This window comes from Lissotriton helveticus, chromosome 4_1, assembly GCF_964261635.1.
Source record: "Lissotriton helveticus chromosome 4_1, aLisHel1.1, whole genome shotgun sequence".
NCBI classification, from domain to species: Eukaryota; Metazoa; Chordata; class Amphibia; order Caudata; family Salamandridae; genus Lissotriton; species Lissotriton helveticus.
In genome coordinates this window covers 2103544933-2103557455 of record NC_136063.1, presented here as the reverse complement: position 1 = coordinate 2103557455, position 12523 = coordinate 2103544933, and the positions used below count along the sequence as shown (strand labels likewise).

At 43.5% G+C, this 12523-nt stretch overlaps 1 protein-coding gene across 1 annotated transcript in view; it reads left to right on the top strand.

The window, feature by feature from the left end:
* Positions 1-12523, top strand: part of LOC144829539 (synaptotagmin-like protein 2) — a 739182-nt gene that overhangs the window by 580212 nt on the left and 146447 nt on the right. The window lies entirely within an intron of this gene.

Here is a 12523-nt window from a genome sequence, read left to right as displayed (position 1 = left end):
TGCTCACATATGCTGAAAACAAGTGCAGACCCTAAAACAAAGCCACGTGTGTGAACCAGTTAGAGCCCGTTTTAAATCCAGAATGCTGCTTCATAAAGGACCAATCACGAATACTGCTTCTGCTCAGTATGTGTTTCCCAGTAAGGAGAGGGTCAGAAAAAAGAGTAACAAGCCACCCCCTCAACACACCAGGACAAGTGCACAATATATCCAGCACAAAATGAGCGCATGCAGTCAGCAGTAAATGTTGTATCAAAAGCAACAGCAAACGCAACACATACATTGGCATCTAAGCCTTCTTTTTAGTTGTTCAGTAATTTCTGTAACATAGAAAGAAAATAACGACAATAATGAAGTCTCTCTTGCCACCTAACCTTTATTAGACCAAGAAACAAAAACAGGACTATATTGCCGATAAGGGAGCCTACCATATAGACAGTAATCCATTTCGTACAGTTGTCTGGCTTATATGGACTTACGTTGCATGTGTTAGCACATTAGACCCTCACCAATTTGCCAGTGCTTTTTATGTTTTGTGGATTTGTTCAGGTCAGAGGTCAAGCTTACTCTGTTAAAATCATAAAATATGTTATGGTGTTTTCCCTAACCCTGATAGCTGTTTTGCCAATAAGGGGGTCAAAAGACTTTAACAGCCACCTGTATTTGGTAGTAAGCACTCATTTCCTATCAGTGGCAGATGCTAGTAGTCAGACTAAAAAAAGTGCAAACATAGCAGCTTTTGGAACTAAACGGGTCCAAAAGCTCACAACAGTATTTACAGCAGCTTTTGGAGCCAAACCAGTCCAAAAACTCAAGAGTATCAACAACATTTGGCAAATAGAAGACTAATGTTGCTTATGATAAGCACTTTGGCAGTACTGCACACCTTAGGTCCTTCATGGTACTTGTGACTTTAACTCATTCATGCTGCTTCCAGTCATGCTAAACGTGCACAGAGCAGGATGGATCTGCTGCACTCGCACTCTTTGTCAAAGCAAGCAAGGACACTTTACATCAGTAAGGATCCAGCTTCTTACTGATGAATAATCAATTTCTTGGAAGATACACTCTAGAAGTTTGCCATAGAGGAATTGTACCATTAGAAAACCAAAACATACCAGTACATAAATTCTTTATCTAAGGCTAGTGGTGATTTCAAGGCTCAATGTTCATGTATAAAACTACATCTCTGCTCTGATCAACTGACTTTCTACAGATTAGAGGTGACCTCTAATACCTGCTGGCTATGGTCTAAAGACACCTTGTTGATGAGAACATCTATTTCTCCTCCCCACTTCCAGAAAACGACTTAAGAACAACCACTCAAGCCCTTGTAGTCTTGCATCTGCATGGTGGCAAAGCCATGTCCCATGGCCTACCAAACTCAACAGTGACATAAATAAGTTTCATCATGGGTCTCATCTTCTTGCTTTCCTCTCTGGTAAAGATACCTCCCATGCATCACTTAGTTCAACCATCAAAACTCATTAAGATTCCAAACACACAAGTCTTCTGTCTTCACAAGATTGTTTAACAATTTTATTATGTGAATAAGTACAAGAACTCGGAATTGTCCTTCATTCCACACAGATCGTGAATTCTGACTTCACTAACAGCAATCTTCGTGCTTCTGGTAGTTTTTTTTCTCATCAAACCTTCCATTTCTTTCATCAGATCTTCCTTTTCTCAATCTTTCTCAAGTTTCACCCTCCAGTCACCACTATCCTTCTCTGTCTTTCCTCCATTCACCCAGTTAGTATGGTGTTAGGCTTCCTAGACCAGAACGAATCAAAAGGAATGTTTCCTGTCGTGGAGTGTGTGGTTAATCTGTACACCATCGAAAGAAGAGCATCTTTGCAGTTCAAAGGAAGTTCTTTTAGTTCCAACGCATCTCAGTGACACTTCTCAGTGATCCATCCTAAACATCAAGGAACATGCAAATTAAGGCATAGATGCATCAAGCGAAACACCGCTCGCAAAGGGGCACATTCTCGGATTCTGCCCCTTTGCGACCGGTATTTTTGCATTTGGGATGCATCAACCCAAATGCAAAAATCGCAATTAAAGAAATCGCAAAATTGCAATTACTTAAATTGCTATTGCATTTAAGGAATTTCAAATTGAGATTCCTTAAATGCAATGCATTAAAGTTAAAAAAATTAGCGATTTCGCTAATAGGGGGAGCAAATTACCATGAAGTTGAACTTCATGGTAATTTGCAAAAACTTTGAAAAATGCACTAAAGTGCATTTTTCAAAGTTCCATTTTACACACAAACATGCCCTTGGGGCATGTGTGTGTGCAAGATGTACCCATATGCAGATTTCAGGGGTGCAACAGGGTGTCCTTTTGACACCCTGGGACCCTTGAAATTGCTATCTCAATTTGCGATTCTCTAATTGAGAATCGCAAATTGAGATTGTCTTCCCATTCATTCCTATGGGCCTCAAGGCCCATAGGAATGAATGGGGAGGTATTCCTTAATTGCGACTCGCAATGTGCGAGTCGCAATTAAGGAATTTTAAGAAATCGCTATTTTTTAAGCGAGTTCTTCATGCATAGCATTTTGCTATTCCTTATTAGCGAATCCTTATTTTTCGCTAATAAGGAATCGCAAAATGGATGCTTGATGAATCTATGGTAAAGTCACATTGCATTTCAGCTCACATCCCTTTTAGGAGAATGAGTCTATGAACAAAAAAATAAACGTGTGTTAAATGTTACGAAATGACATTTTGGCACAGAGCCGACGATAACACACACCATTTGCAATACATGCTGTTTTTTCCTATTTTTTTCCACCGAAAACTATATTGATCAGAACTGCCTTTTAGGATACCCCCACGGGAAAGTGTTTTTCTGTCCTCCATGTCTCTTTACTGTACCTATATCTTACTTAGGTAAAACCTTAATAAAAATGTATCTTGAATTTAAAAAAAGAAAGGACATTTTAGCTTTGAAGTTCATTTACACAGTCAAGTTCTTTAAGTTGACAATTTGACACATTGTCTCCACCACCTAACTATTTTCCTAGTGACTGATAGCATCCTGCCATTTTAGAAAAGCAACACATATAAAAATATATATATTGTTGCTTTTTACTAAACGAGAGTAGCAAGTGTATTTACCATGTCAGTGTTCGCTGTAACAAGTAAATGATATCACAAAACACAATTATGCAAAATACCCTTAATTTTTTCGACCCTTTTGAGAAAATCTTGTTTAAAAAATATTGATCGTTAGCCTCCTTTTTTTTAGTAACAATTTGTTAGCATTCAGATAGGGAGCCATACGTATAGCCTTAAGAGGTGAAGAAATTACTTTGTTGCAAATATTTCCACAGTGTTTTTTCCACTTTGTTCGCTTGTGCATAGTACTCCCCGTTTAAAAGAGTTTGCATGGTCATTTGATTAAATAAATGCATTGAATTATGTTGCATTACTTGAAACTCTGTGTTTTAATAGGCATTGCTTAATGTAGATGATGAGTTTTAGCTGTTTCTTTGTTTTTAGGTCTGGCCTTGAAATGGCACTAAGTATCTCCCCATCTTCTTGTAATATAAATAAATCCTACATAACAACTGCATGTATGCAAAAAGAGGAGGGCTGTACGGCAGACCTTTTCATTGACTGGTCTGCTCAGTTATCATTCACATTTTGCCTTAACCCACCACAGCTTGCAGGATAAAGCAACAAGCCTGCCTGCTTCAGCAACTGGCTCTCAAGGATTGTGAGTGATGGAATTTTGCCGGATTATTTAGGTGTTTTTGCCTAAAAAGAAGACTGCTTAAGTCCCAGAATTTTGGGACCATAATTTACTGTGCCAGTGCTTTTTTTCTTTCCATATATGCTTTTTTTTATTTACTCCTCTTTTTGAGGAGTAAAAAAGATATAAGGAATAAAACAGTTCCTTTTATTTGTGTAAATAAGAATATTATTTTCCTAAGAAGTGCACTAAAATTAAAAGGGTGTTTGATATAAGGAATAAAACAGTTACTTTTATTTGTGTAAATAAGAATATTACTTTCCTAAGAAGTGCACTAAAATTAAAAGGGTGTTTGATACCTGTCCTAAATACACCTGCATGCTAAAAAGCACTTGCACTGTTTTATCGAAATTATATGTGATGGTTAACCATATTTTTTAATTTCATTTTTTATCAGAAGCATATGGCTACCAAAGTCAAGTAGCAGCAAGTTTTATTTTATATTCTGTTTAATTTGTTGCATATGCATGCATTAAAATAAAACAGCCGCTGTACTAGCTTGTGAAGGCCAGGCCTACAGCCTTTGCCACTGCTTGTTGAAATATTGTTTCACTTTATATACAGATATGTGTCTCTATGTAAAGTTTATTGAATAGTAGAATGGGCATGATTTGTTTAAATCAAGATGTAGGTATGATGTTTTTGATAGTTCTAAATCTGTGGAATCAAAAAAGTGGCTCTTTAAAAAAATGGCTCATTAGTGCTTGAAACTAATGACCACAGTTTCAGTATTATGAATTTGATTTTTTTTCCAATTAATTGTAAGGATGGATACAGACCGTTTTGACTTAGAAGTCAAAAGCATAGTCCTTGTATAAGATTAATTTCAAAATTGAATTCAGCAGTACTTACTCTCATTAGACATCCACATTCACTTAATCTTTTGTAACATGACTATTAGTTTAAAAAAAACTTACAACAAAAATTTGTGACTATATCAAAAGTTTCTTTTTCTTTTAAAGAAGAATGAAAACGTGAGTAGAGTACTGTTTTTATCTGTTTCTTTGGTTAATAGCAAACCTAACCATTGATTTTCTGATAAGGTTGAGATCCAAATAGTGATTGTAAGATGTGCTGATTCTCAATATGAATTTGTATGTATTATGTGAAGAACAACTTGTTTAAACATTCAATTCCAACTCCTCATCAATATATCTCAATTAAATAAGTTTTCTCTTTTCAGTTTATATCTGAAAGAATACTATCCATTTCAAATGTATACCTAAAACTCTTCAAAGTCCCATCAATCTGCAATGAAAGTAATTGTTGATTAGTATGATATTGATCAACTGTAAACCAAAAATTATGTTTGCTCCGTCAGTGGATTGTTGGGTATACTGCATTCTTGAGCATCCCTATTCACTGTGTGCAATAGATGTATGTAATAAAATGATATCTAAAGTGCATAGGATAGCTTGACCTATAATTTGAATCTGTTGTAGTTTATTCACAGTATGTTAATGTGTTGAAATTCATTAGATAAGACATAAGGGCTGTGTTGGAACATACAAGTCCTTCACAGGTTAGTAGACATGAACCCCTGACCAGAGTTCCCCAGCTGCGGATATATCTGCATCCTTGATAACAAACATTTGGGCATGGGCGAACACAGATCATACCTTTGTGCCATGACCTAGACATGTCTCTCAGATTGCAGCCAAGTTAGATCGGGAGGGCCACACTATGTGCTGTTGTCATAGTGGTGGAAGGCAATTGCCCTTACCAGAAGCTGAGTAGCACAAGCGCAATGGTGTTAGTGAATAATCAAGTAATAGCCGGGCCATCTGACCTGTATCATGGGAGTGGAGCTTCCTGGCTCACTTATAGGAAGTTCCACAGCTATGTGCTCAGCTCAAACTTGGCCTACATCAGGATGAATGTGGGGAGACAACGTATGCATGTTGGAGTGCACCCTGCTGGTATATGTGTATGCCAGTGTGTGCTACAGTACATGTACTTGCAGTCAGCACTTGCATGTTGAACTGCACCACCCTGGTATGAACATAAGCCAGAGTGTGCTACAGTACATGGTGACAACATGTGCATGTTTAAATGGATCAAGTTGATGTTGGTGTATATGTGTGGCTGGGAAGTGGCACAGTATGTGAAGGACGTCATGTATTTTCATGCAGTGCTAAGGATGCATACGTCCCTGTGAGTGGTACAGTGCATGAGGGTCTGTGGGTCCCATATTTGCAACCTGAGGGCTTGTTGAAGATGCAGAGTTAGAAGAGCCCCCAGAGAGATTTGTGTAGCTGCATTCTTGAGAGCTGGGTCGGACACACACTGGAGGAAGAAAGAGCCAGGCTCTTCACTACTCTTCAAAAGGGCTCTTTGATTCCGAAAGAGGTCACTGGTCAGAGGGGCCTGGACACATCTCAGGAAGTGATAGAATCATAATAGTAGGGCTGGGACCTCTGTAACCTTTTGATATGCATATAACTGAGGCTGGCATCCAGGTGTTATCCTCTAGTTAATCCCATGGCCTGTGTTTAGGGCTATCAGCTTTGTAGGCACTCCTGCTGTGATAGACTGCCCTCTGGAGAAAGAGGAAGACAGACGAATTGGTACTTCAAAGTGGGCAACCCTCACAACACAAATCTCAAAGAGAGAGACTAAATCACATTTGTGTCCAGAAATGGATTATAAAAAGGAGAGCTTGAGACAAATTGTCAAACTGAAGAAGGTCATCTGCGTAGAGAAGCTCAGCATAAGTTCTGCCTTTTGTAATGAGGAATTGGGAGCAAGGGTCTCCCAGTCTCAATGCCAGGTGGGTGGACATCTCCCAGGAGAATCAAGAACACTCGCCTGTAGCCTGGGACACCAGCTTCTGCCAGAGGGCCCTGTGAGGAGTAGGGGATCACCTGGAAAGAGCATGATCCAGTGTAGATCCTGCCATGTGCATAGTATAAGACTCTTGCAGGTAGGTGAGGGCTGTGGTGAAGAATAAGGGTCACTGCCCTTAGTGCTGCGCTGAACAAGAGAAGGGACACCGCCCTGTGCATCGCGGTGACCTGAGGAGGCGGCCGCACTGTTCATGCTGCATGCAAAACCTGTATGCCAGGTGGAGACCACAGTGAAGATTGAGAGTTGTCACCTTGGTGCAGTGATACATCAAGAAGAAGGCTGTGGCCCTGCCTACCATTATAGCCTGGAAGGACTGCCACCAGACTCAGAGAGAGACCTATCAAATGACTGGAGGCGCACCTGAGCCCCCTCAACTGCAAAATCCTGCACTTCTGTTCACTGGCGGTTCGCCGAAGCGTGCCTGGGCACTCTGTACCACCACTCATGCTGAGAGCGGATAAGACTGAATACCAGATCACCCGGCATCAAGGAGAACTTGCTCTGACTGATGTGCTATGATGCAGGGACACTGACTTTTGCAGAGTCATAGTAAAACTTTTAAGACTTGAACTCGCTAGTGGGGTCTAGCTGGATGTCACCTCACGTAAGTGGGGAAAAACCTTGATACTTCGACCAGGAAGTAGGACTTGAGAGTTGACATGGGTAATGCTAGTGTGCCTGCCTTAGGAAGACTGTGCATATTATTTGTGGTATGCTGTATAGTACTTTGTGATAGTAGATCAATACTCAATTTTTTCATAAAGCAAGTAATGGTTTGGACTATTTTTTATTGGGATTGCTGGATGTATGTTGAGCTGTAAGTCTGTGTTTCCCCCATACCTGCCTGCTCCCCATGAAGCCTTAAACTGCTCAACTTGTGCTACCATTGAGAGTTAAGTGCTGAAGGGGTACTTGACCCAGTTGCTAAGAACACGTACTAGGGATGTTATTGGAAAGTGGGTTATTGGTAGGGGCAAATGTAGGTCTGCCGCTGGCAATAAGGCCACTAACACATGATAGGACTCAGCATAGGTCTTAGAAAATTATTCCTATGCTCAACCCTTAGTAGCGTGGCTGCGAGCCGACAGGCTTAACTTCAAAGACAGGTATGTAAAGCATTTAAAAACACCATTTCAGTACATAATTAAGACACAACACAAAATAAAAATCCCACACCAATTTATAAAAATAGGTAATATTGTTATCTTTTAAATGACACCAAAACCAAAAAAATCCATGGTAGATATGAATTTTCAAAGATTAGTCACTTTCTAGTGCTTAGAAACCAACAGTGCCCCTTTTAGTAATTTCATTTTCTCTGTCAGGGACACTCCTTCAAAAACTGTTCTGGAGAATATCTCACCACTGTGTTGTGCCGCCTTCTCCAGCAGGCGGGTCCAGTTAGAATTCCTTCCTGAAGTTCTGCTTGCGGGTCCCAAAGTATCCAACACACAATCCAAGGTTCTGGAATCTCCAAGAGGGTCCTTGAAAGTGTGAAACTTCAATTCCGCAATCCACTTGAACAACACCCGTACAAATCCACTGGTACTCCAGGCTTTGAATTCTTTGTGGGGCTGTCCAGGTGAGCTCTGTTAACCTGTTGCTTGCAGGGAGATCCACTCTTGAGTCCTTTGGCAGCAAGGTAATCCACAGGGCTGTAGTTTCACTAGGTGCAGTCTTCAGAGGTCAGGTCTTAGAGTTCCTTGCACAGCAAATTATTTTTAGCAGGGCACTTCTTGCTTCATTCAGTTTCCAGCAGCAGATCTGGAGGGTCTACACCTCTCAGATACTTATTAAAAATTCTCTGGGTCAAGCACCAGGTCACTTCTGACCAATGAGAGCAGGGTAACTCCTCATAGTTATGACCATATCATGTAGAGTGTGGCATTATTTTTTCCCAGAGTGCATCATTCTTCCAAATCCATAATGGCTGATTTTCCAGCAAGGAGGTAAGAGCTGGCTAAACACCCTCCCCCTGGGATGACCTTCCTTAAGCCTAGCCCTGACTCTGGGTCAAGAGTGTCAGAGGGAAACTGAAACCCAGGCCTCCTCTCTGCCTTTGAAGTGCATGGTTTACGACTCAGCCCCCTGGCCTGGCATTCATATAGACCAGCATACTGCCCTCCCAGCAGAGTGATTAACCCTAGGGGTTCTTCATTACCTCTTCAAAGCAGCCTGGCTAATCCACTTAACTCTGACCAATCAGGGCAGACTACTGGAAGGCTGAATTTGGACTTACAAACAAGAAAGTCTTATAACTTCTTGAATGTACACTTTAGGAGAAATTCAACAATATAATATAGTTGGATTTAGTACTACCATTCTGGGAAGTCTTTGAATGGTCCGGCTAGTCCTCTCCTATCAATGTTTATTAATCAACAACTTCCTACCAGGCGCGCGCTGAAGTGCACCTGAGCACCACAAGGTCCTGACAATTCCTGCTAAGAGACGCCGCTTGTTTAGGCGCTTTGCTTTTTAATCACTTGCACTAAAACTGTATTTTTAAAAAGTTACTCGCATTCACCCCGGTCCACCGCAGGCTCAATCGCCTGATTGTTGTGGAGGGTGACCGAGCCTCGAACCCTTGTCCTGCCTGACTTCGGTGAGACATAGAGAGGCGGAGCTCTGACGGTCACGTGACCTAGAGCCCCGTCCTCTATTTCACTCGGAAGCCGACTGCCCCTCGCTGCAGACGCACGCTGAAGTGCACCTGAGCACCACAAGGTCCTGACAATTCCTGCTAAGAGACGCCGCTTGTTCTAGACACCTTGCTTTTTAATCACTTGCACTAAAACTGTATTTTTAAAAAAGTTACTCGCACTCACCCCGGTCCACCGCAGGCTCAATCGCCTGATTGTTGTGGAGGGTGACCGAGCCTCGAACCCTTGTCCTGCCTGACTTCCGGTGAGACATAGAGAGGCGGAGCTCCGACGGTCACGTGACCTAGAGCCCCGTCCTCTATTTCACTCCGATGCCGACTGTCCCGCGCAGCGGACGCGTGCGGTGGGCGCGCCAAAGGCAAGCCCGTCTGTGCCCGTCCGCTGCCGACCGGGGCTTGGGGCCACAAACCCTGCCCCTCTAACAACTACAATTATAAAATATAGCTCCGATGTACCCCACAAACTCAGAGGAGGAGTCTCCACCTGCCCTACGAAATGTAACCTATCACATCAGAACCCAAGGTGCCACCACTGCGGGCTCCAGCTCTCCCCCGTCCCCCCAATGAAAACTACTGTGCGAAGTATCCTGCTTCTAAATTGTAGATCTCTCCCAAAACATACAACTGAGATCACACTGCTACTAGAAGAACACAATCCTGATGCCCTGTTTCTTACCGAAACTTGGCTCCACCCTGACTCAGACCCCGATGTCGTTCAAGTACTACCCAAAGGATACCAAATGGTGCGAGCAGACCGTACAACGGGAAGAGGGGGCTGGTTAGCGAGCATCTACAAAGATTGCTATAGCTGCCGCAGTTCCCTTCACCCTATCCCGACTGCGAAAGCCTCTCATTTGCGTTAGACTGCTCCTCCACAAACAGTCTGTCAGGAAGACTTATCTCCCGGCCCCCTGGAACTCAGGGGCAGATCCTTGACTCACTATCACCCTCCATAGCCAACCTAGTATGCAGCTCTGCAAATTTTACCCTTCTGGGAGATTTGAACATCCACCTTGATAACGCCTCAGAGAAGGACACCTTAGAGATAACCTCCAATCTGGCTGCACTGCAGCTCCAACAATTAGTGTTAAAACCCACCCACTCAAAAGGCCATCTCCTAGATCCCATCTTCACCAAATGTATAGGCCTTTCGACAGGTAACCCGCTGCCACTGCCCTGGACGGATCACTTCTTAATCCCGGCATCTTGGAGATGCCCAGCCCCCCACCAAGCAACCAACCACCCGGAAGGAACGCAATTGGGCTAAGCTTCCCCTAGCAGAGTGGACATCATGTCTAGAGTCCCTCAAACCACCCCATAATGTGGATCCCTCCATAGCCAATGACAACTTTAACAAATGGATCTCCAACTCCCTAGACTCCGTTCTCCCCATTACTGCCACAAATCTAAAGCGCTCCTCTAAGACCGCCCCCTGGTACTCCCAAGACCTTCGAGAAAAGAAACGCCACTGCAAAAAATTAGAGAGACGCTGGCGCATAGACAACTCCCTCTCAAGGAAAATGGCATACAGGGCTGCGATAAAAACGTACAAAAACGAAATTAGAACAGCGCAAGCCACTTTCTACGAGAGCAAGATCAATGCAGCCGCATCTAAATCCAGAGAAATCTACAAAATCGCAAAATCTCTCCTCAAACCACCAGAAAAGCCTCAAACCTTCCCCAACCCGTAAGCCCGATGCGACGACCTGGCCGCTTTTTTCCATAGTAAAATACAAAACATCTACACCTCTTTCCCTCACACATCAGCACCAACTCCAACACCCCCTCCAACCCCTCCCATCGAACCACAGCTCCCCTCTCCTAACCAAACGATACTCGCCAACCTTCCCCCACTTGACCTGCCATCAATACAATCCATAATGCATCTTGTAAAATCCGGATCCCCTAACGACCCAGCACAACCACGGTCTCTGCAGGCAGTTACAACTCATATTCTCCCAACCATTCTAGAGCTACTTAATTCCTCACTAGCCACAGGAATTGTCCCCGCTCCCGTGGAAACTGGCCATGGTCAAAGCACTCCTTAAGAAACCAAACCTAGATCCCAACATCCCAGGGAACTATCGACCTATATCCCTGCTGCCCTAGCTTAGCAAAATCCTAGAAAAACACGTCAACAAAACCTTGACAGAATTCCTAGAGACCCACCAGCTACTTGACCCGACTCAAACAGGCTTTCGATCCATGCACGGAACCGAGACCACACTAATCAATGTGTTAGAAGAGGCACGGAAGATCACGGACCAGGGCGGCACCGCAGCCATCATACTATTAGACCTAAGTGCCGCCTTCGACACTGTAAACCACAGCATATTGCTACAACGACTTTCCAATATAGGAGTCGCATCGCCGGCGATCTCTTGGTTCACATCCTTCCTAGAGGAACGAATCTTCCAAGTGTTCGATGGCGACGCTGCTTCCACCAAAAAAACTCTAAATTGTGGTGTGCCACAGGGCTCCTCCCTGAGCCGCACACTCTTTAATGTGTACATGAGCCCCCTAGCTGAGGTAGTCCGCCCCTTCGGGTTAAAAATAATCACCTATGCGGACGATACCCAGCTAGTGGTGGCTCTGAGTCAGTCCCACACCACCCCTTGCCATCTTAGGGACTGCCTCGAGGCAGTGGCCTCCTGGATGACATCCTCTTGTCTCAAATTAAATGGAGATAAAACCGAGCTAATGCTACTTGGTCATCACCCCAACCCCAACATCAAACATCTCTGGCCTCCTTGCCTCGGACCCCCTCCGTCACCCAAGGACTCAATCAAAAGCCTGGGCATCTGGCTGGACAAATCCCTAAATTTCAATCAACAAGCAGCAAAACTATCAGCCACCTGCTTTGGCCTACTCAGACTCATACGGAAAATTACCCCCTTACTCCCATTCCATGCCAGAAAAATCATGATCCAAGGTTTAATCCTGTCACGCCTGGACTTTGGCAACGCCCTTTACTTAGGAGCCCCACAGTCCACCTTAAATAAACTGCAGATTGTGCAAAGCTGTGCAGCCCGCACCCTTCTCCAAATCCCGCGTTACAGATCAGTCAAAAAAGAACTCAGGAAGCTACATTGGCTCCCCGTCAGGGACCGAGTCGCATTCAAGGCCCTCTGCATCGCACCTCGAGCTTTCTGGAAATCAGGAGCCACTATCAATCACTCACTGATTACCCCATACCTGCCTAATACACAGCTCAGATCCACCCTCTCACACGTACTCACAGCACCTCGAATC